This window comes from Eurosta solidaginis, chromosome 2 (genome assembly GCF_040869045.1).
Source record: "Eurosta solidaginis isolate ZX-2024a chromosome 2, ASM4086904v1, whole genome shotgun sequence".
In the NCBI taxonomy this organism is placed as follows: domain Eukaryota; kingdom Metazoa; phylum Arthropoda; class Insecta; order Diptera; family Tephritidae; genus Eurosta; species Eurosta solidaginis.
In genome coordinates, this window is record NC_090320.1 from 299,661,975 (window position 1) to 299,685,248 (window position 23,274).

Below are 23,274 nucleotides of genomic sequence, written 5' to 3' on the forward strand. Positions count from 1 at the left end.
TCAGTTCAAAGCCCTTGGCCGTTTCTATCCGTTATATCTGTCCAAAGTGACATCTTTGTCTTTTCGTCTTGTTCCCATTCACCACAACGCCCATTTTTTGTCATCTCTTTATATAGCTCAACGTCAACTCAATCTACTAATGCGAGCTCAGATTTGAAACCTTAAATCTTTCGGTACTGAACCCATACATGAATACTCGGTCTGGCACTAGGTTACGCGAACTGTCGCGCTGGTTGCTGTGCTCCAGGTGAACTTTTACTATTATTCCAACACCACCGACCATAACACATGCTGCTGCATGCACTTGCTTTCTTAATATATTCACTTATATACTTACATATTTACTTACAAGCCATCGCTTACATGTAAGCCGCTTAGGTACTTTCACTTTCATTATCAAGTCACAGACAAAGCAATTTTCGCACATATATCCCAATCTCCAGTAAAGCTCCAGTACTCAATTGCACTGCGTCCAATAAACGTTGATCATTGCAAATAACAAGCAATGGTAATCTCACATATGTACATATTTGCCGCCACCACCGACGCTACCGACGTCACTATGACATATGTGTGATCTTGTTTGCTCAACGATGCTTCTGCTTGCATCCATAGTTTTAGCGTTGTCACAGTATGTAGTGTAGCGTAAAGTCATGATCATTATGACGAGATTACAGCTAAAGCTCCAACAGACCGCCAATAACCAGCAAGCCGGCATTCCGCGCGGGCGGATGATGCCACAACCATTTTTTTATAATATTCGCAACGGTGATCTAACATTTGTTGTATTATGCTTGTTAAGTGTGTTGTTATTGTTGCCTCCGTAATCATTCAAAATTTGCAATTACTCCGATTGATCTTATGCGCACGGAAACGGCGCTAGCGCCACAACCAGCATTGCCATTTATGATCAACATCAAGCAGTAAGTAAGCCAGAGGCCGGCCGGTCGCATGTTGCTTTTTGTATAATCGCACACATTCCGCTTCTTGCTACTTAATGGCTTAGGCATTTTTATTTAAGCTTCACAAATTTGCGCCTAATGCAAATTAGTCTGTCCCCCCCAACGCGGATCCCAACTGCGATCGCGATTTCGTACATTGATCTGGCAGCATGTAGTTAATCCCAAGAGGTATACTCGGCGACGAAATCAGTTTGTTTTACTCGTAGCGATGATATCAACGTATTCGCTGCAATTGCTGGCAATTCAGTCGGTGATTGCTGGCAATAATTGCACTGGGAATTCGTTGAGTGACGCATTTTCGCATTCGCTATTATAACATTGATCGTATTGTTGTTGTTTTGTTTGTCTACTTCTTTTATCGCTCGCGAATTATTTATTGCTATATTTGTTACATTATTTCCTTAACATAACATTTCCACGCTCTGAAGTCCGATGTTGGCTGGTGTTATGATCTACAACTGTAGCGCATTTTCCTGACTTGTAGATACTTAACTGCAACTGTCATAGTGTTTGTTTACCACTGAAGAGGGGAGCATGTGCGGCCTGCTGTTGCCACATGCCTTATAAAGACCCTGGACTCTGGCGCTCTGCAAAGACCAACATTTGCAATTGATATTCGCATCAAGAAAATAATGAAAACACAAACACAAAAAATCAAATACCAACGAATCGTTATCTTTAAAGACTTGCAAAGTAAGCATTTCATTCATTTGTAAGTCGACTACAAGCCAAACTTTTAAACTCCCATACAAACAAACAGTCAGACGTAGGCAATATTCCCACCACCAACACCGTCTCATTGACTGCCCACCTTGTGATTTAAAAACTGCTGAATGAACTGGGTACGACAGCATTACAGACGCTTAAGCAGTTGGGCAGACAGAATTGTCTGTAATGTGTTGGTTATGCCAGCCGGTTTTAAGTGCCTAGTGCTTGAGTTCCTTTTTTTCTAATTTTTATCTTATTTGTTATGTGCTTTTTTATACTCAGCTGAGCAGAGCTCACAGAGTATATTAATTTTGTTCGCATAACGGTAACACGTAACAGTATAAACTAATCAATAAGATAGATATAGACTTCTATATATCAAAATGATCTGGGCGAAAACAGAAATTCATTTAGCCATGTCCGTCCGTCCGTAAACACGATAACTTGAGTAAATTTTGAGGTATCTTAATGAAATTTGGTGTTTAAGTTCCTTGACTCTCATCTCAGATCGCTATTTAAAATGAACGAAATCGGACTATAACCACGCGCACTTTTTCGATATCGAAAATTTTGAAAAACCGAAAAAGTGCGTTGGTTCATTACCAAAGACGGATAAAGCGATGAAACTTGGTAGGTGGGTTGACCTTATGACGCAGAATAGAAAATAAGTAAAATTTTATACAATGGACGTGGCACCGCCCACTTTTAAAAGAAGGTAATTTAAAAGTTTTGTAAGCTGTAATTTGGCAGTCGTTGAAAATATCATGATGAAATTGGGCAGGAACGTTAATCCTATTGCTATATGTGTGCTAAATAAAAATTAGCCAAATCGGATGACGAACAAGAAACATTTTTTTAAGTCACATTTTAACAAAAAATTTAATATCTTTACAGTATATGTGACCTGGAATCATGAAACGACCCTATTGTGCGAAAATACCGTTCTTCACTTTTTGAGTGATTCTTATAGGAAATTTAACGCTCTTTCCAATGGAATAACCCGTAGTTTTCTAACTTTCCTAGTTTTTCACAAATCGCATTTAAAGCCAAATCGGACCACAAATACGATTTTTTGAAATATTTCGATCCATGCGCCACCTATCGGAGTTTTTTTCTTATTATCGCATTGTCATTGGGTTCTGAACTATATTGCAAGTTTCAAGCTTTTCGGGAAGTTAATTAATTACAAAATTCGTTCATAACGGCCAGCCGCTACACAGAGTCAGCTAAACAAAAACTTTAAACGCGTTTTTCTCGAAAACTTGTTTTCGCACAACATGGTCGTTTCATGATTCCAGGTCACATATAAGTAAATTATGTCAACATTCAACTCCAGTAATTATATGGTGCAACAAAATACAAAAATAAAAGAAAATTTCAAAATGGGCGTGGCTCCGCCCTTTTTCATTTAATTTGTCTAGAATACTTTTAATGCCATAAGTCGGACAAAAATTTACCAATCCTTGTGAAATTTAGCTTCTATGGCGGTAACTGTTGAAAATGGGCGAAATCGGTTGAAGCCACGCCCAGTTTTTATACACAGTCGACCGTCTGATTTTCCTCTTGGCCGTTAACACGACAACTTGAGCAAAAATCGAAATATCTTTACTAAACTTAGTTGACGTACTTATGTATCTGTACTCACTTTATCTTGGTATAAAAAAGGCCGAAATCCGACTATGACCACGCCCACTTTTTCGATATCAAAAGTTTCGAAAAATTAAAAAAATTCCATAATTCTATACCAAACATGTAAAAAGAGATGAAACATCGTAATTGGATTGGTTTATTGACGCAAAATATAATTTTAGAAAAAAAACTTTGTAAAATGGGTGTGACACCTACCATATTAAGTAGAATGAAATGAAGAAGTTCTACAGGGCGAAATCAAAAGCCCTTGGAATCTTGGCAGGAATACTGTTCTGGATCACTCTGGAACGCCTTCACATATACAACTAAGGAACGCATTCTTTTTAAAACCCTCATTATTACCTTTAATTTGATACCCATATCGTACAAACACATTCTAGAGTCACCCCTGGTCCACCTTTATGGCGATATCTCGAAAAGGCGTCCACCTATAGAACTATGGCCCACTCCCCTCTAAAATACTCTTTAATACCTTCCATTTGATACCCATTTCATACAAACACATTCCAGGGTTGCCCTAGGTTGATTTTCCTACATAGTGATTTTCCCTTATTTTGTCTTAAAAGCTCTCAGCTGAGTATATAATGTTCGGTTACACCCGAACTTAGCCTTCCTTACTTGTTATGTTAACATTTCACCTCTTTTCCACCCTCCCATAACCGGCCGCCAGCCAAGCACCCGTCATTTTAAGTGGTAACTTCTCGTTTCGTTTGTCTATTTGTTAACTGCGTCTTTACATTTGTCCGGCATCTGATTAGGCTCACATGCCTAGCCAGCACTCAGTACATTGACTAAGGCTCCAGTTATTGGATTGTCGTGGCCCGCCAGACAATCAGGCGGGCGTTTTTGATGCACTATCAAATCCGCAAGTCAATTAATAATCTGCATACAAATTTGGTTGGAAGAAAATCGAAATTGCTACGTCATTGTAAACCAGCTTTTAATGTACAGTATCACAACTCTGACGACCACTAATATATCCGTGAAAAAGGGGCTTAGTATGCTCCAAGTATGCTGATCAAGAAGTATTTGCCGAAGCCCTGGATACACAAATGTAAGTAAGGAAGTAGGGGTGGGAGGACCTCTGCAACATTCCTTAAAACTTTCTGGGATTAACTGCATCATTCCTACAAAAAAAACATCACATACATTGACGACCTTCATCGAGAACTTAAGCTAGGTTAGGTTGACGCGTAGCTACTCCGGTAGCAGAAGCACATTTGGACAGCATGAAGCTCTTTTGTGATATCAGATAGGATAATGGGCACCTTTGCCATAGTCACTTAGAAGATTGGGCCAAGATGGAAATACTTTCGTCTTGTTATCGCAAAAGCTGGACGCTCAAACATGAAGTGACTCGATGGTTCCAGCTCACCATCATCATATCAGCGACCTCAGAATGGGTTTTCCAGTGTATTAGGACGTACCGCATCATCCTTGATAGATGAGGATTGGTATAATTTCGGCGGACATTCTTTTCTCCACTTTCGGCTACAAGAAGCTCGCTCCCCGGCAAATACATTAACAGTACCCGATACCTATGTTAACAGTAGCCAATCACAGAAGTCCAAGAAAATTTCAAATTCCTTTCAATCCTCTACGTCCGGCGTACCCATGCGTGTTAAGAGGTCCGCGTGGTGGTTGTTCGCTTTACGGCTATAGCACGTAAACGAACTCTTTTGTGTGTTCCTTTTAAACTATTTAGAATCTACCGGACTTCCGAATAAGTTAACGAAATTTTTTGTGTGTAAAAGAGCTCAGGGTTCATCTCCTAACACATCTATGCCAAAAGCCTGATACCTAATTATGGCGAAGGTGGTGGCAGGCACAAAAGAAAATGTTTGAAAACTGAAGCATACTAATTTTAAATCAGTTTTTGAGCCGTCATTAAAATGTTCATATCTGTGAAGCCGGAGTCAAGTTGACGTTATTCCACAGTGAACTCCTTTATAATCAACCTCCTCAGATATCTGTATCGCAGCCCATAGCAATATTCATCTCGCCGCATTACAGTGTTTACCACCATCTGCAAGTGTCCTTACGGGGCCCAACAAGGCTTTGCAGAGGAAGGCTCCGTGCAACACCCAGAGATCGTTATTTAAAATGTGGCATTCTGATTCCCCATGCTTTTAGAAGGGCATCTCAGCCTATCCAATCTTCTGCATCTAGTGAGTGAAAAAAGCAACCCTAATTACATCCCATTCTCATGACACCAATTTTCAATGAAATTCAGCGCTGCTCTCTCTTTCCTACAAACTGTTGCAAGAGAAAAGTCTGACAAGCCACATCATCTGCGTCCACTAAAGGTCGGCCGAAATGGGATATCCAAGGTGAAGTCCTTCCAAATTCTGCAAAGCCGTCTCACATGATTTCCCCACCTGGTACGCTCGTGTACCAGCACCTCGATGTACTCTTCGGAGCCTCGTCTACTAAATATGTTTGTTTTAATCACAATTATATTCGTTACGGCATTGAAACAAACATACCATTAAAAGCTACTTAACAGTGTGTGCGGCAATTTGGTAACCTTTGCCGTTAACATAACATTGGACAAATTATATTGTCGCATTTATTTGTTTTTTGCTGTCCAAAAATTTATTGTTAACAATTTCACTTTTTTAGAGACGCCAGCAAAGGTGAGATAGGCAAGCCACCACCGAACCGGCCGGCTTAAATGTGGACAACACCAAAAATTTGTATCTATCACACTGCCCTGTCTGTCTGTCTGTGAAGTATCTGACTATCTGTATGTGTGTAAGTCTGTTCCAGTGCAGATTGTTACTGCAATTCTTAAGATAAATGCACTCAATGACACCTACAATAACAAAACAGATGCAGTTGATATGTGAGGAATTGCATTGCAACAATCACTCCACTGCTAACAGTCAAGTTGGAGTCTCAAAAGGCTTGTGTTTGAATTTTTTTAACTTTAAAAACATTAACTGCTGCTCCAGTAAAAGCAATAAAAATAAACAAAACACTATTATGTAAATGTTAATGAAGTGCATTTGTTATTTAGCCGAGTCGAATCTCGAACAAAATGTGAAAAACTAAATCGAGTGCTGGTGATATCACATCACGAATGTTGGTACGTATTTGAGGTCAATTCAGCTGGACTTGTGTGTTTGTTTTGAAATAACCGCAGTGCTCGAGGTGGCTGTATACCACTTTCGTTTTTGTCTCAAGTCGTTTTCAATTATCCCAAATGACTGCATTAAAGTGTGCTACTCGTAGGAAGAGTGCAAAGTGGGAAGTAAAATAAGTTTTGTGCGCTTTTAATATTAATAAATAATAGGACTAATATATATTGAGTTATTAACTGCAAAAGCGATACAACAATACCACCCCGACCGTTACTTCAGCTAAGCCTAAAACCCTGCAATAATATAGAAGATGAACGTCGAAATAGGGAAGCACTTGGTGTCACCCAGTCAGCTGTTGCATTTTCGATAATTTGTGCTGAATTTGTCCTTGATTGTTTTCTAAAATTGCTGATGTGAATACTTCCCACTTGTATTTTTAGTTTTTTAAAGTTGCAGGACTATTACAAAAAAAAAATTGTTTTCTTTATACTTTTTTTAATTTAAAACAAGTAAGGACGGGACTGTCTTCGGCTGTGCCGAAGACTTCATACTTTTCATGAATGGGGCTGAACAATAATCCGTTCGTAATCTCCAAATAATCGGATGTATAAGATAAGAAATATATAGTGAAAAGATCTACATACCTAAACGATTTTTAAGATAAATATAAAATAAAAAATGGCAAAAAACCCCCTTATCTGAACGATCGGTATGGGATATATATTATATATAGCTCCGATCGAAATGATTTTTACAGGAAATCTTCTATGATATATTAGAATATATCACCAAGTTTCTCGTTTTTATATTCGAAACTAAGGGAGAAATGGCCAAAAATCTTTCTATCTGAACGATCGGTTGTATGGGATATATACTATATATAGCTCCGATCAAAGTGATTTTTTCAGAAAATGTTCTATGATATATTAAAATATATATCGCCAAGTTTCATGTTTATACTTTCTAAATTAAGGGAGAAATGGCCAAAAATCTTTCTATCTGAACGATCGGTTGTATGGGATATATATTATATATAGCTCCGATCGAAATGATTTTTTCATGAAATTTTCTATGATATATTAGAATAAATGTCACCAATTTTAACGTTTTTATATTTAAAATTAAGGGAGAAATTGCCAAAAAATTTCTATTTGAACGATCAGTTGTATGGGATATATACTATATATAGCTCCCATCAAAGTGATTTTTTCAGGATATCTTCTAAGATATATTAGAATATATATCACCGAGTTTCACGTTTATACTTTCTAAATTGCGGCAGGAATGACCATAATCGTCTTATCTGAACGATCGGTTGTATGGGAGATATATGTTATAGTGGTCCGATCCTACCGGATCCGACAAATGTCTAATATAATACAAAAATACATCCTTTTGCCAAATTTCATTGAGATATATCAAAATTTTAGGGACTAGTTAGCGTTCGAACAGACAGACGGACGGACAGACGGTCATGGCTATATCAACTCAGTTCGTCGCCCTGATCAATTCGGTATACTTAATGGTGAGTCTATCTTCTATATTTCTCAACGTTACAAACATCGGACCAAAGTTAATATACCATTTCATGTTCATGAAAGGTATGAAAACTGAGCAGGATCTTTCAGATCTTTAGCAGGATCTTGCAGGATCTTCCTTCAGTAAGATCGTTTTCTGCAGCGTTGCTTATTTAGCAAATTTTCTGCTAACTTACCGATCAAACTGGCAGGGTCGCCAGGTAATATAAAATGAACAATCTAGTTTGGGTGTTAAAATAGGATTGATTCTTTATTCATGAACCGTTTTCTTTTATACAAAATATTTCTAAATTACTAATACATATTTACACTAATACTTACAAACAAGATGTACATGTATTAATAATAAGCAAAAATGCTAGTCAGCGTATTCTGATAACCCATTTATGTATATATGTATGGGGTTTTACAGTCAATATAACTAATGGGGTTGACAAATGTAAACAAACTCATGCTGAGTTCAAGTGATTATTTGGGTCAGTAAAATTTGACTGCTTGTGTGGTCTATAAGTGTGTGTATATTTGTATCGTTAAATGCATTCGAAGTGAGGTGCATTCCAAGTAACACTACACTACCTCGCCTTTTGTCGGCCTGCTATAATATCGCCGCTGAGCTGGTGCCTAATTGTCGTTGGCCTGATCCTATCCCCGCGACGTTCTCCTCAACTTTTGCCTTCAACGGGCCACCCCAAATAGAAGTAAAGAAGACACCATCCGCTCTCAACTACTTCGTCCGTCGCATACAGATAAGTCAGGCCAGCTCGCTTTCCCGTTGCCACCAAGCCGTGGGGTGGAAGTGATGACCTCGAAGTTCGATTATGCTACCCTCCGAGATAGCTGGCTCTATACTTTAAGGTTATAGTTCTGAAGTATACTGGATCTATAGCTGCCATAACAGCGAAAGCACTGCCTAAAATGATCGGGAAATGTCTTTATCGTACTACAAAATATCAGTTATAATTGTAATTGAAACGGAGAAAGAGTAAATCCAAACAATGATTGCAACAATCAAGCAAATGCTGATAGCGACTCATTAATTTGACACACAGCTTCCTTGGCGGCTACCATAATGCATGTCCCATACGTGTGTAGATGTAAATGTAGTCACAAAGTCACTTCTGTTGCGCTATGCCGAATCTGCGCTGTTTGTGCCATTCATTACTGCGTAGTCTTAAGCGTAGTACTATTGCGCTTTTATTTTCTTGTTGTTGTTGTTGGTACTGGTTTCATCGTCTGCACAGCCTACACGTCGATCACATTTATTATTATGTTTTTATTATCTGTATTTTATTGCTTGTTACTGCTTTTTGTTTGTTTTTTCCCTACCTTTTTTGCTATGCCGCTCTGCGGAGGCTCCTCGACATGCATTGTGGTCTTTAGGTATCTGCTCTGCGTAATTGGTTGCTGGCTGCATTTATTTTGTGGTGTTTATTGTAGTTTCTTCGGCAAATAATCGCTATTAAAATTTGAAAATGGTTAATGTTTTTACGTTGAATTATTTGACTAATAAAGGATTTGACCGGTGACAGCGTTAGGATGTTAGTTTGTACCTAGTATACTTAGCACTTTTAAATGCTAGGGGCGCCGTGACATATGCGATTCCTTCAGAAGATCTGTAAATGGAACCACATTTGCAGTACTCTTCTCATTCTGAATCTCGGTCCTCCCACCCTCTTGAACAAAATTTATAAACAATTATACTTTCCTCATATGTGGGGCCCCAACTTTTATAATATACTAGCAGAGCACCCAGAAATTGGTCGTACTGTGCATTTAAATCTGAAAATTCATAAAATACTTCATTATTTCTCCCTACCTATTTCCTTCGCTCTCTTCTATTTCCTCTAACTCTTTCTTTTCTCCTTCCTTGCTTTTATCTATACCCCTCTAACTTCCAATCATTCCATTTCCCATATTCTCGTTTGTTTTAAAATACGCTAGATTCAATGTAATGTCCTTCTATCTAATTTTAATATTATAAAGGGAATTTTGTATTAATTTTATAAAGGGAATTAAGAGTTCGTTTGAGCTCTCACATTTTCTTTTTTTATGCCTGTGGGCGGCACTGAACTGACTGTGAATCTTTTAGAAACCATATGCGAAACGTTCCTCGTATCCTTAAGTGTTTCTCTTGATTAGCTGATCGACCAGATAATCTCTTTCTAGTCCCAGTGAGAGTGTCGAGAAGGCGTTTAATATGGGAAAATATTAGGGCTCCTGTTTTCAATCGATTATTCTTCTAATCGATTCGATTTCAAAATGGCATGCAATCGACTAACTGCCATTCGAATACTAACAGTTTCATAAATAAATTTCTTTGTCATTAAAAATTACAAATGAACCACTTTTTTGTCATAAAAATATAAAGATTAAATGCCAAGGATTCATAGTGCTAAACATGTAAGCCAAAGATGGCTTACACTAACTCCAAAACGTCTTCGCAGCAAAGTTTTATAAAAAAATTACAAAAACAAAAAAATTCATTCGAGTAGTCGAATCTGTCACTACATAGTCGAACTCAAACCACTATTCGATTAGTGATAATCGATTATATTACTAATCAACTATTCGAATAGTCGATTATCAAGAGTTCTACACCTTTTCCAATTTAAGTTCAGAAAATTACAATTCAACTTCAGAAAATTACAATTCTAGCTCAGAATTTCCAATTTAAATTTAGAAATTTACAATTCAAGTTCAGAAACTTAGAATTCAAGTGCAGAGTTTCCCATTCAAGTTCAGAAAATTACAATTAAAGTTCAGAAATTCCATTTTGAATTCAGAAATTTACTATTCAAATTCAGAAAGTTACAATTCAAGTTCAGAAATTCCAATTTAAGTTCACAAAATTACAATTCATGTTCAGAAAATTACAATTCAAGTTCAGAAAGTTTCTCAGGAATTTTTTTCTTTCATGCAATCGCAGTCAAAGTATGTAACATGGTAAATGATAGCGCTAATAATCTGATTCAAGGATATGAAGGCCTACTATCTGTTAAGAAAGCATTGGACTTCTTAACTCACATAAATCAATTTTGCTCACATGAAGGAGATAGCGAAAAAACCGCTTCCTCTCTTCTCTTTCCTCCTCTCATAATAGGTCAGTTACAATGACATACAACTATATTTTACATAAAGGTCACAAGCACATTGATCTGCATTCAGTATGACAGCAGTGATGACGAAATCAACGGAGCGTCCACAATCCCGCAAATAACGTATAAGTACTGTGTACACAGATCAAGTCTTCCTCCGCCTGCCTCTCGCAACTCTGTGGAGGTCTTCCCCTTCCACTGCTTCCAAACTACGGTGTCGACTGAAGGACTTTCATGGCCCGAGCGTCCTCTTGCACTTGTTGCAAAGAGTTATCCTCCGTTTCATTTCTTAACTCAAGATGTACACGCCTTGGAGAAAACTTGGGGTACAGTATATCCAAGCCACCATTGCCAACAAAGCATCATCACTCCTCAAATAACATATAAGTATTACATTACGTAGTATGAATTGGAATAACTTTTGAAAAATAACACCCTATTTATAATTTTCTGAATTTGAATTGTTATTTTCTGAACTTGAATTGTAATTTACTTAACTTCAATTGTAATTTTCTGAACTTAAAATTAAAATTCTGAACTTGAATTGTAATTTTCTGAATTTAAATTGGAATTTCTGAACTTGAATTGTAATTTTCTGAACTTGAATTGGAAAATCTGAAGTTGGATTGTAAATTTCTGAATTTAAATTAGAAATTATGAACTTGAATTGTAATTTTCCGGACTTTGAATTGTAATTTTCTGAACTGGAGTTGTAAATTTCTGAACTTAAACTGGAAAAGGTGTAGTGGTTTCATTACTTTACCAGACGTATTAAAAACCCCTATATGGATTTTTATTATTATTTTAATGGTCCAGAGTCACTACGGATTTGACATGCTCCCATTCTGAACGGTGAATGTGACTACTTACAAAATTAAATATTTCGCAACAATTTTTCAAAATTGAGAAACGGCCACTTGAAATCCTTGTCATGCATACAAGGAATGATTTTCCTACCTCAAAAAAAAAAAAATTAAGTGAACTGTTAAGGCTCAGTATCCTCGGAAAACGGTGCCGCTATATTATGACCGCTAAATGGCGGCCTATATATTCACCGTCATCAGCGGCACCGCTTTATTATACAGCTATCCCGCCGTTGTGAAGGATTTATGTCGATCGTTTTCTGCCAATTTAGCACGTTTTTGATGGTTTTTCATACTAAATCTACTTTTTGTTAGCATTTTAAAGAACATTAAAAGCCAAAATTGTTGTTATTTTGAAAATATTTGAAATGTTTGACAAAGTGTGCACCGCTTTGAGTATAGCGGTGGGAAAAAAGGTTGATGAACGAGTTTTTAATATTCTTTGCCCTGCCTCTATATTTACGTTGAACTTCAACGTGTAGTCAGTTTCTACCGCTATGTATCGACCGCTTTCGAGGAAACCAAGCCTTTACGTATAGTTTTGTTGGAGCTGAGCACGCCGATGTTTCTCTAGCGCTCCGAGAAGTTGTTTTCCTTAAGGGGTGAGACTCTATAAGTATATTGTCTAATTCGTACCTCTCACGATCCATCCACGGTGTGTAAATGCGTTCTTTATTTGAAGTAATCTGGTGAGTCGTACATATTCCAAATTCAGTTTTCACTTCAAAACAAATTTGAAAAGAGAAGACGGAAACTTGATTCAATATACATACATCTTATGCATATTTTCCCACACATTTTGTTATCAAATAACTTTCTCTTCACGATAGAGGTATCCGTAAATTGACACAGAATGTCCCCAGACTACCATGATAAATTGAGAAGACTTTTTGCGTAATGTAATTTGATATAATTTTGTTGTTACATATATCGGCCTACTGACTTGTAAGATCGCAGCCTTGAGGTCGATTCGAACCCGTAATCATTTATATTATTTCTAATTGCTGTTTTTATGTACGGGTCTCTTTTTCACTCTTATTGGAATCCAAATCTATAAATAAAGTTTTGGTTGTAAAGATGGAGATTCGGGCTATTAGCGATCTTTGGTAATTTTGGTCGTAGTGCTTTTGATTAGCTACATTTTATTAAAATAATTTGTTTAAAATAAACGATTGTGAGCACACAAAGAAATATATTTGTACTATTGTGCATATTTGCACTGCATTACCGGCAGTTGCTATTGTACGCTAGATGGCAGCGCAAGATGTAGTGCACGCTAGATGGCTGCGCAAACTGTACTAATTGATTGACGGCAGTTGCTATTATACGGTAGATGGCAGCGCAAGCTGTAAGTTAATAGAACAGCTGATTTCTGTTGATATTTGATAAGAGACTTTATATTGGTTGCGCAAGATGCGCACTGGTAAGGCTCGTCTGATATATTTTAAAAGACTTTAGCTTCCGCTAAGAAGATTTATATAATCGAGTTGAACCACAATATCTATTGCAAACATGTTCTTGTACCAGAATCTCCAACACTTTCGTAAAAAGCACTAAATCAGAAGAAAAAGGACCAGCTCATTACACCTAAAGAAATGTGACCATATTTGTGCCAAATGAGCCAAAGCGACAACCTTGTTTACCATATCATCTTCTCGTCAGTTCGCTCATTCATTCGAACTATGTATCACGGTTGCCACACCATATTTTCATTTGGGACTAAAATTCATCGAAAAAAGGGCCAAATTTAAGTTTTGTTTTATTGGTATTTAAACAATTCGGCAAATTACTAGATTGTCGTATTCGTTGTAAAATGTACACATTTTAGGATGCTTCCATGGTTTTCGATATAAAATTTTAATAAACATAGCAAATAGGAGACACTTGTCTTTAATTCAAACTGCACAAACAAAACTAATGTGTACCTTTAGATATTACGTTTTCACATTTCTGGGATGTCTTTAGCTTTTAGTAAGGAATGGTTGCAGCTTGACGGACCTTTCATTGTCATACTTCTTAGAGACATACGTGTATTTGAGACATTTTTTTTTTTTTTTGCTCGACTAGTCACAAAAATCTATCACGATAAGTGTTTGATAACCGATCGAAATATCTAACCACAAAAACAATACTCTTTTTAATGCCTCGCCGTAATTATCTCCCAGATGAAACGTTTTGCTCTGCTATTTACTGACTGAGCAATTATCGTGGTAAGAATTCCATTGAAGTAAATTGAAAATTATATGTGGGTTAATGAATTTATGGCAAATTTTATAAACAGTTAGGTTAGGTTAGGTTGAAATGGCCGGTCCATGGGAACTCACATAGACTGAATAAGTCCGTAGTGTTACCAGAAGTTTGTTTTAACGACCAAACTGAAAAGCCCTATCAAAAAACAGGACCTATGTTATAAAATAAATCCGTCCTCTTGGCAAATACGAGAAGCTTCCTAGGCCTTAAGCCACTTGCTTCTAGATCTGACAGCTGTATCACTCCTAATAGCTGGAGTCCTAGCCTGGTAAGCGCAGGGCACGAGCACAGAACGTGCTCGAACGTTTCCTACTCCAGCCCGCACTTACTACATATCCTATCACTGACCAAGCCTAATTTAAAGGCATGTGACGCCAGAAGGCAGTGTCCAGTCAGAATACTCGTCTCTTTTTAATGATAAAAGTAACTTTGTTAGTCTAAGGTTGCAAGACCTACACATAATCTTCGACACTTTACAGCCCCGCGCTTGAACCCACGCCTTTCCTGCTTGGTCGATAATGTGCACCTCTCGCCTTTGCTTAATCTCGCCCAGTCTATTTGGGACGTATACGGAGCAAGCTTAAAGGGATGCGTCCTTTTTAGCTAGTTCATCCGATTTTTCATTCCCATCTATTCCCATATGCCCTGGGACCCAATATAGATGTATGGTTCTCTCTGTCCCGATTCTCTCCAGAAACTGCTTACACTCTAACACGCATTTAGATGCCGTGTTATGTGAGATTATTGCCTTAATTGCTGCTTGACTGTCAATATAAAAGTTAACACGATTGCTGCTTGGGCTATTTTCTTCCAGGGTTTCTACTGCTTTGGTTACGGCTACTATTTCCGCTCGAAAAACGAATGTTTGTTTCAGTGAAAAAGAAAGAAAAGTCCTAAAATCGTGGCTACTGCCGAAAAAGGACCAAAATTGAAGAAAGGGGCCAACGCACCAAATGGGGTTGGAAGGGACCATTTTTGGTTCAAATGGACCAAAGTGGCAACCGTGCTATGTATTTCACTCCGGTTTGTAACGGTAATAAACATTTATTTGACCATATTCTGCAACAACGTTGGGTGCTGCCATTATGCGCAAAGTGTCACCGGCATTGCAAATGCATAACAATGTTTTTGTAGGTGCTGCTGCAGCCGGTAATGTGCTGTGCATTTTTCGCATTCATACGAGTTGACTTATGGACATCGTATGTAGTTGTTGTACATAACTACATATGCTCATATGTGAATGTATGTGGTTTTCTATTCGTTTATAATTTTCTTGTCAGCCTCGCTCCCACCATTATTGTTAGTGTTGTTATTGTTCAACTAAGCTGCTTGACTTTGCTATTGACTCGGTCAAAAATCCATCGGCTACTACTTCTGCCACTTCAATTGATATTCGTCACATTTTATCGTCTCGTATTTGTTTATCCACTTTGCCTGTGAATTTTCCTTGTACTCGCAATGCCGCAATACAATCGTCGCCTACATACACCGCACACCCCACACATCGCTCATCTAGCGGCTTCATATGCTTAGCTGGTTGCCACTCACTTGCAGGCGGCCAATAATTTGCACACTTGTGGTGCGAGGTGCGCTCCATAATTATTACAATTTCATTGGATTATCGTTCAGTTTCCACTGAGTTTTCCACGCGTTCGTATCGAGCGGCGCGCACGAGTTGTACGCTCCGGGTGACGCGTTGTGCCGCTTGACACGCGAGCTAATTTCGAACGCTTGCATATTTAATGTTGTTTAACACATTAAGTGCCATTTGAGTAACAATTGCACAAATTGATGTCCTTGAAAATATTTTGAAGGATGATAAGCGTTTTATTTGAAATTTAATGAAATTGTTATAATTTGTTAAAGTTTACGTGTGTTCTCTTCGCGACTGCATACTTTGTGTGAAATAAATATACAAAAAAAAACTTTGTCCTTATAAATCCTTATACAGTATTTGTTCGAGTGATAAATAGTGCCAGCAGTGCACATTTTCACAAAATCGTAATGAAGAAATTTGTTACTTATTTTGAGAGTTTTGGTGGAGTTAAATGCAAAAAAGATTATTTGAAGAAAGCAATTTTATATTATATTCAACTAATTAGTCGTCACAAAAAAGTTTGTGTTGGGGATCTGCGTATATTTGAACAATCAAATATCCCGATAAATTGCAACTTCATTATTTGATAGGAGTCATCATAATCGAATCAGCTAATTTATTTCTAGCTTTCTATGCAATTTAGAATCTGCATAGAAAAATACCAACAAGCTTGATTTTAATTACTTTACAAAATTTACTATTTTCTAAATTTTTCATGCAAACCTCGCAAACTTTCGAGAAAATTTTGTTTGTTGCGAGGTTCTTGCGAGAATAGTTTGACTGAGTTGTCCTAATTTTCATGTTTTACCTCGGGGCTGGGCTTTTATGGAGAATACAAGTGTAACATCCCGTTGATATATGTGTTATCAGAGAAAGGATAAATTTTATGAAGGAATTTTAATTTTTGGAATAAGAATTGTTTTTGTTTTTATCGGCCTATTGATAAATGATTCAAGGTTCGATTCGAGCTCAAGGCCAGAACAATAATTTAAATATAGTTGGTAAAAAGGAATAGAAGTAGCAAATTTGCCAGTCAAACAAACCACCGCTGTATAGCTAAATGGTTAGCGCAGCATGCCTAAAGCGTACTGATGATGAAGGCTTAGCACCCTTCGAAATGGATCTATCTGCGCAGCTATGGCAGGTTGTCTGAAAAATTTTCTACTTACTATTCCAAAAACAAAATACAATTTTTCAAATTTAGAAAAATTAAAAAATAACAATAATTATCATTAGAAAAAAATTATTGTTCTAGCATTGAGCTCGAATCGAACCTTGAATCTTTTGGAATAAGATTTACCTTAAAAAGTAAGAACTGAGTCTTAGATTTTATTCATCAATGCCACTAGCACAGCGTGCATAAAAGTATTCAAATCCTTTAGTCCTGGACCTTTCGACGAGCGTGGAGATCAAGATCCAAACATTTATGCGATCTTTGAAAAAATTCAAACTTATAAATATTACACTGAATTGAATTCAACATTTAACTATTGAACTGCGGACTCAAAAAGTTTGATGAAATTCTAAATAAAAATTTGTTTGTTTATAAAAACTTCACAAATATATAATTCATAGTTGTGAGTGTAATATGAGTGCAATATACATATGTGAGGAATATGAGCTTAAAAAATAAACAACCCATCGATCAACTGCAAAGCCGTCTATCTGACCGCATTTGAATTTAACAAAAGAGCAGAAAAGCTTCTGTGTAAACCCTTTTTCTTACGGAACTTTTTCATGATAGATTAAAATAATTTTTTTTTTGTATGTATGTTGGATTGTAAATACTCAAAAATGATCCTGTTTATTCCCCTTTAGGCGCTTTATATACATAAGTGAAAGGGATTACATGCATTTTTGGAATCCAGATTCAATTTAGCCGTTTTTTTTTTACAAAATTGACATTAAATATATGAATGTTAGGATTTGGGCTAAGAAACTCAAGTTTGCTACATGGTAGTATTTGGGTGGTTTTACAAATTGTCGATGATTTTGCAAAGGCATCGACAATATAAGGCCCCTATATGATGAAATTTATAAGCCGTATGCCAAGGCTGTATATTAGGCCGGAGCGATTTGTGGGGAGACAAAAAAATCGCCCATTGCTCTGTGAAAATCATATTCTGGGGATCAAAATAAGAAACTTTGCCGGAGAAACCATACCTCTGAAACGAATTCTGATGTCCCCCCCCCCCCTTTATTTATTTAAAAAAATCCCACTTTGAAATGCCTATGAGCAGAGCTCACAGAGTATATTAACTTTGATTGGATAACGGTTGGTTGTACAGGTATAAAGGAATCGAGAGAGATATAGACTTCCATATATCAAAATCATCAGTATCGAAAAAAAATTTGATTGAGCCATGTCCGTCCGTCCGTCCGTCCGTCCGTCCGTCCGTCCGTCTGTCCGTTAACACGTTAACTTGAGTAAATTTTGAGGTATCTTAATGAAATTTGGTATGTAGATTCCTGGGCACTCATCTCAGATCGCTATTTAAAATGAACGATATCGGACTATAACCACGCCCACTTTTTTGGACAATGGGCGTGGCACTGCCCACTTTTACAAGAAGGTAATTTAAAAGTTTTGCAAGCTGTAATTTGGCAGTCGTTGAAGATATCATGATGACATTTGGCAGGAACGTTACTACTATTACTATATATGTGCTAAATAAAAATTAGCAAAATTGAATGAAGAACACGCCCACTTTTTAAAAAAAAATTTTTTTAAATTCAAATTTTAACAAAAAATTTAATATCTTTACTGTATACAAGTAAATTAAGTCAAAATTCAACTCCAGTAATGATATGATGCAACAAAATACAAAAATAAGAGAAAATTTCAAAATGGGCGTGGCTCCGCCCATTTTCATTTAGTTTGTCTAGAATACTTTTAATGCCATAAGTCGAACAAAAATTTACCAATCCTTCTCAAATTTGGTAGGGGCATAGATTCTATGACGGTAACTGTTCTCTGTGAAAATGGGCGAAATCGGTGGAAGCCACGCCCAGTTTTTATACACAGTCCACCGTCTGTCCTTCCGCTCGGCCGTTAACACAATAACTTGAGCACAAACCGATATATCTTTACTAAACTTAGCCCACGTACTTATCTGAACTCACTTTATCTTGGTATAAAAAATGGCCGAAATCCGACAATAACCACGCCCACTTTATCGATATCGAAAATTACGAAAAATGAAAAAAATGCCATAATTCTATACCAAATACGAAAAAAGGGATGAAACATGGTAACTGGATTGGTTTATTGACGCAAAATATAACTTTGGAAAAAACTTTGTAAAATGGGTGTAACACCTACCATATTAAGTAGAAGAAAATGAAAAAGTTATACAAGGCGAAATCAATAGCCCTTGGAATCTTGGCAGGAATGCTGTTAGTGGTATTGCATATATAAATAAATTAGCAGTACCCGACAGATGATTTTCTGGATCACCTGGTCCACATTTTGGTCGATATCGCGAGAACGCCTTCACATATACATCTAAGGGCCACTCGCTTTTAAAACCCTCATTAATACCTTTAATTTGATATCCACATCGTACAAACACATTCTAGAGTCACCCCTGGCCCACCCTAATGGCGATATCTCGAAAAGGCGTCCACCTATAGACCTAATGCCCACTCCCTCTTAAAATGCTCAGTAACACCTTTCGTTTGATACCCATATCGTACAACCATTCTAGAATCACCCCTGGCCCACCCTAATGGCGATATCTCGAAAAGGCGTCCACCTATAGACCTAATGTCCACTCCCTCTTAAAATGCTCAGTAACAACTTTCGTTTGATACCCATATCGTACAAACATTCTAGAGTCACCCCTGGCCAACCCTAATGGCGATATCTCGAAAAGGCGTCCACCTATAGACCTAATGCCCACTCCCTCTTAAAATGCTCAGTAACACCTTTCGTTTGATACCCATATCGTACAAACATTCTAGAGTCACCCCTGGCCCACATTAATGGCGATATCTCGAAAAGGCGTCCACCTATAGACCTAATGCCCACTCCCTCTTAAAATGCTCAGTAACACCTTTCGTTTGATACCCATATCGTACAAACACATTCTAGAGTCACCCCTGGCCCACCCTAATGACGATATCTCGAAAAGGTAACACCTTTCGTTTGATACCCATATCGTACATACATTCTAGAGTCACCCCTGGCCCACCCTAATGGCGACATTTCGAAAAGGCGTCCACCTATAGACCTAATGCCCACTCCCTCTTAAAATGCTCAGTAACACTTTTCGTTTGATACCCATATCGTACAAACATTCTAGAGTCACCCCTGGCCCACCCTAATGGCGATATCTCGAAAAGGCGTCCACCTATAGACCTAATGCCCACTCCCTCTTAAAATGCTCAGTAACACCTTTCATTTGATTTCCATATCGTACAAACACATTCTAGAGACACCCCTGGTCCACCTTTATGGCGATATCTCGAAACGGCGTCCACCTATGGAACTAAGGATCACTGCTTTTCAAAATACACATTAACAGCTTTCATTTGATACCCATATCGTACAAACATATTCTAGAGTCACCCCTGGTCCACCTTTATGGCGATTTCTCGAAAAGGCGTTCACCTATAGAACTAAAGCCCATTCCCTTTTAAAATACTCATTACCACCTTTCATTTGATACCCATATCGTACAAACACATTCTAGAGTCACCCCTGGTCCACCTTAATGGCGATATCTCGAAAAGGCGTCCACCGATAGACCTAAGGCCCACTCCCTCTTAAAATGCTCAGTAACACCTTTCATTTGATACCCATATCGTACAAACAAATTCTAGAGTCAGCCCTGGTCCACCTTTATGGCGATATCCCTAAATGGCGTCCATCCATAGAACTATGGCCTACTCTGTCTTAAAATACTCTTTAATACCTTCCATTTGATACACATGTCATACAACCACATTCCAGGGTTACCCTAGGTTCATTTTCCTACATGGTGATTTTCCTTATTTTGTCTCCATAGCTCTCAACTGAGTATGTAATGTTCGGTTACACCCGAACTTAGCCTTCCTTACTTGTTTCTTTTTGGAGTTTATTTTTCTCTTTAGAAATTTATTTATCAGAACATATGTAAATGAAAAAATGAATTTAACTTAGTAATAGAAAAGAAATTAAAAAAAATTATTAGAAATTAGCGTTTTTACAACCCCCTTTTAAAACCAAGGCATCACTGTGATGCATTTGCATGTCGTAAACATAGTTGTGTGGGTTTTTTATTCAACCGTTTTAAAAAATGAAGGTATCACTGTGACACAATTACAGCTCGTAAAATTGCTTGTGTTGTTTTTTTAAGCCACCACAAGACACAGCAGGTAGAATTGAAATTGCCTCTACCCAAAAGTTCGACCCAAAGGGGGGGACATCAGAATTCGTTTTAGAGGTATGGTTCCTTCGGCAAAGTTTCTTATTTTGATCCCTAGAATACGATTTTCACAGAGCAATGAGCGATTTTTAAATCGACCCGCCCTACTATATATTCAATAAAACAGCACCGAATTGAAATTTATTTTTTTACTGGAATTTTTTTTTTTGGAATGAAAATTTTATTTGATTGTACTTCGTACATAAAGAAAATATCTAAAATATATAATGTTCCTGTTTTATATTATTATTGGCCTTTACCCCTCATCTTTATAGATGCCGGCCTGCAATCGTCTGTAAGGACATATTTGGTTATATTCCGAACGACTACCGTTTTTTGATTGATTGTTTAGTAATAAAAACGGTACCTTTTTCGTTTGTTCGGTGTGCAAAGAAATATGTGCTTTTAGATTTGGGATATGTATCCAAAATCTATCCTAAACGGACCAAAGGAGTGTCATATTAGCACCAAATAGATATAGATAATGTTGCCGACTGGTGTAAACGTAATAAGTTGAATCTTAATATAAAAAAGTGCTCACATGTTTGCTACTCGAAAGTCTCGCTGTCCGTTACCCACATGGTATAAAATCGATGGTCTTCGATTATCCACTTTAAGTGAAATTACTGATCTTGGTGGTGTATTCGATTGTAAATTTCTGTTTCAAACCCATTTGAATTACATAATTGCGAATGCATATTCAACATTTGCCTTCATTAAACGTTTTAGCTCTGATTTTACCTATCATTACACATTAAAATTGCTATAGACCTCTCTTGTGCGGTCTAAATAAGAATACGCTGTCTTTATCTGGAGGCCATTCTATAATTGTCACATTACCAGGCTTGAACGTGTGCAAAAAGTTTTTGTTCGCCTTGCCCTACGGTCGTTGCATTTCAATGACCCGATTCCTTCTTACAGTAGTCGCTGTTTGCCTTTAAGCCTAAAATCGTTAAACAGCAGGCGTTCTATTCTGTCTCTCACTTTTGTTTTCCACTTGATAAGTGGAGCGATTGACTGCCCATTTCTGCTGGCCAGAATTTGTTTCAAAATTCCACAGAGGAGTCTACGCAATCACGATACTTTCTAGCTGGACACGGTTAGAACAAATTACGTGTCTAATGCTCCACTTTCAAGAGCTTTAAAAGAGTTTAATATGCTTTCAAATCCTGTGGGTCTGGACTTTTTCTCCACAAAACATATGTTTAAATCGATATTAAATGACTTGTATACGTAAACTTTTAGTCAATTTTTAGTTTTTACGATTAAATAACTGTGTCTATTTTTATACCTTTCACGAAAATGAAACGATATATTTATTTCGTCACGAAACCCAAAATTGGATAAATTAGAGCTTGCGATTTCTCGAACTTGTTCGAGAAGAGATTTCTCGCGAGTTTCGCCTTCTCGCGAGATTCTCGAATCTCGAAATACTCGTAATACTCACGAGCTTCTCGACTTTCAATTCTCGCGAGATTCTCGAATAACGAAATACTCGTAATACTCGCGAGCTTCTCGACATTCAATTTAATCGATTCATTGGCTGTTTTATATAGAGCTTACGATTACTTCTGGAGCACAAGCGAAAATTTCCACAAAACCACAACTAAAAAACACCGAAATGTATAGAGTACTGCCAATGCAGCGACTGAATTGAAAGTCCAGAAGCTCGCGAGTATTACGAATATTTCGAGATTCGAGAATCTCGCGAGAAGCCTCGTTCTCGATGTCTCGTTAAAAAATAAAATATTGTGAACAAAATTATATGTATAATTTGAGTTTTGAGTTAAATGTCATTGGAAAGCAATATAATAAAAAAAAATTTACAAGTAAAAAAAACCAAGTGTATAAATACTGCCCATACAGCAATTAAGTTTATGACGAGAAGCTCGCGAGATTTACGAGTACTTCGAGACACGAGAATCTCGCGAGAAGTCGAGTTCTCGTTTTTTGGATTTCGAAAATCTCGCTTGTGTTCGAGAAGAAATCGTAAGCTCTAGTTTAAATTACAAATATTAATTTTTTTTAGTTTTATTTTGTTTCTACCAATCATAAAAACTATTTACATATTTAAAAACTAATTTCGATTTGTTTTGCCAAATCTGCAAAAATTACACAAG

The 23,274-nt window shown here is 37.2% G+C and overlaps 2 protein-coding genes across 6 annotated transcripts in view; one reads left to right on the forward strand and one right to left on the reverse strand.

The window, feature by feature from the left end:
* The window catches only part of dpr3 (defective proboscis extension response 3), a 663,598-nt gene that overhangs the window by 552,146 nt on the left and 88,178 nt on the right, over window positions 1-23,274 (reverse strand). The window lies entirely within an intron of this gene.
* LOC137241287 (SUN domain-containing ossification factor) overlaps window positions 1-23,274 on the forward strand; it is a 140,332-nt gene that overhangs the window by 27,781 nt on the left and 89,277 nt on the right. The window contains exon 1 of one of the 5 annotated variants that reach the window (XM_067768743.1): window positions 15,854-15,893. The exons of 3 other annotated variants lie outside the window; for them this stretch is intronic. The gene's annotated coding sequence lies outside the window, so the exon portion shown is untranslated. Of the gene's footprint in view, window positions 1-15,853; window positions 16,151-23,274 lie in introns of those variants that run through there. One more of the 5 variants, XM_067768742.1, reaches the window with a different exon arrangement.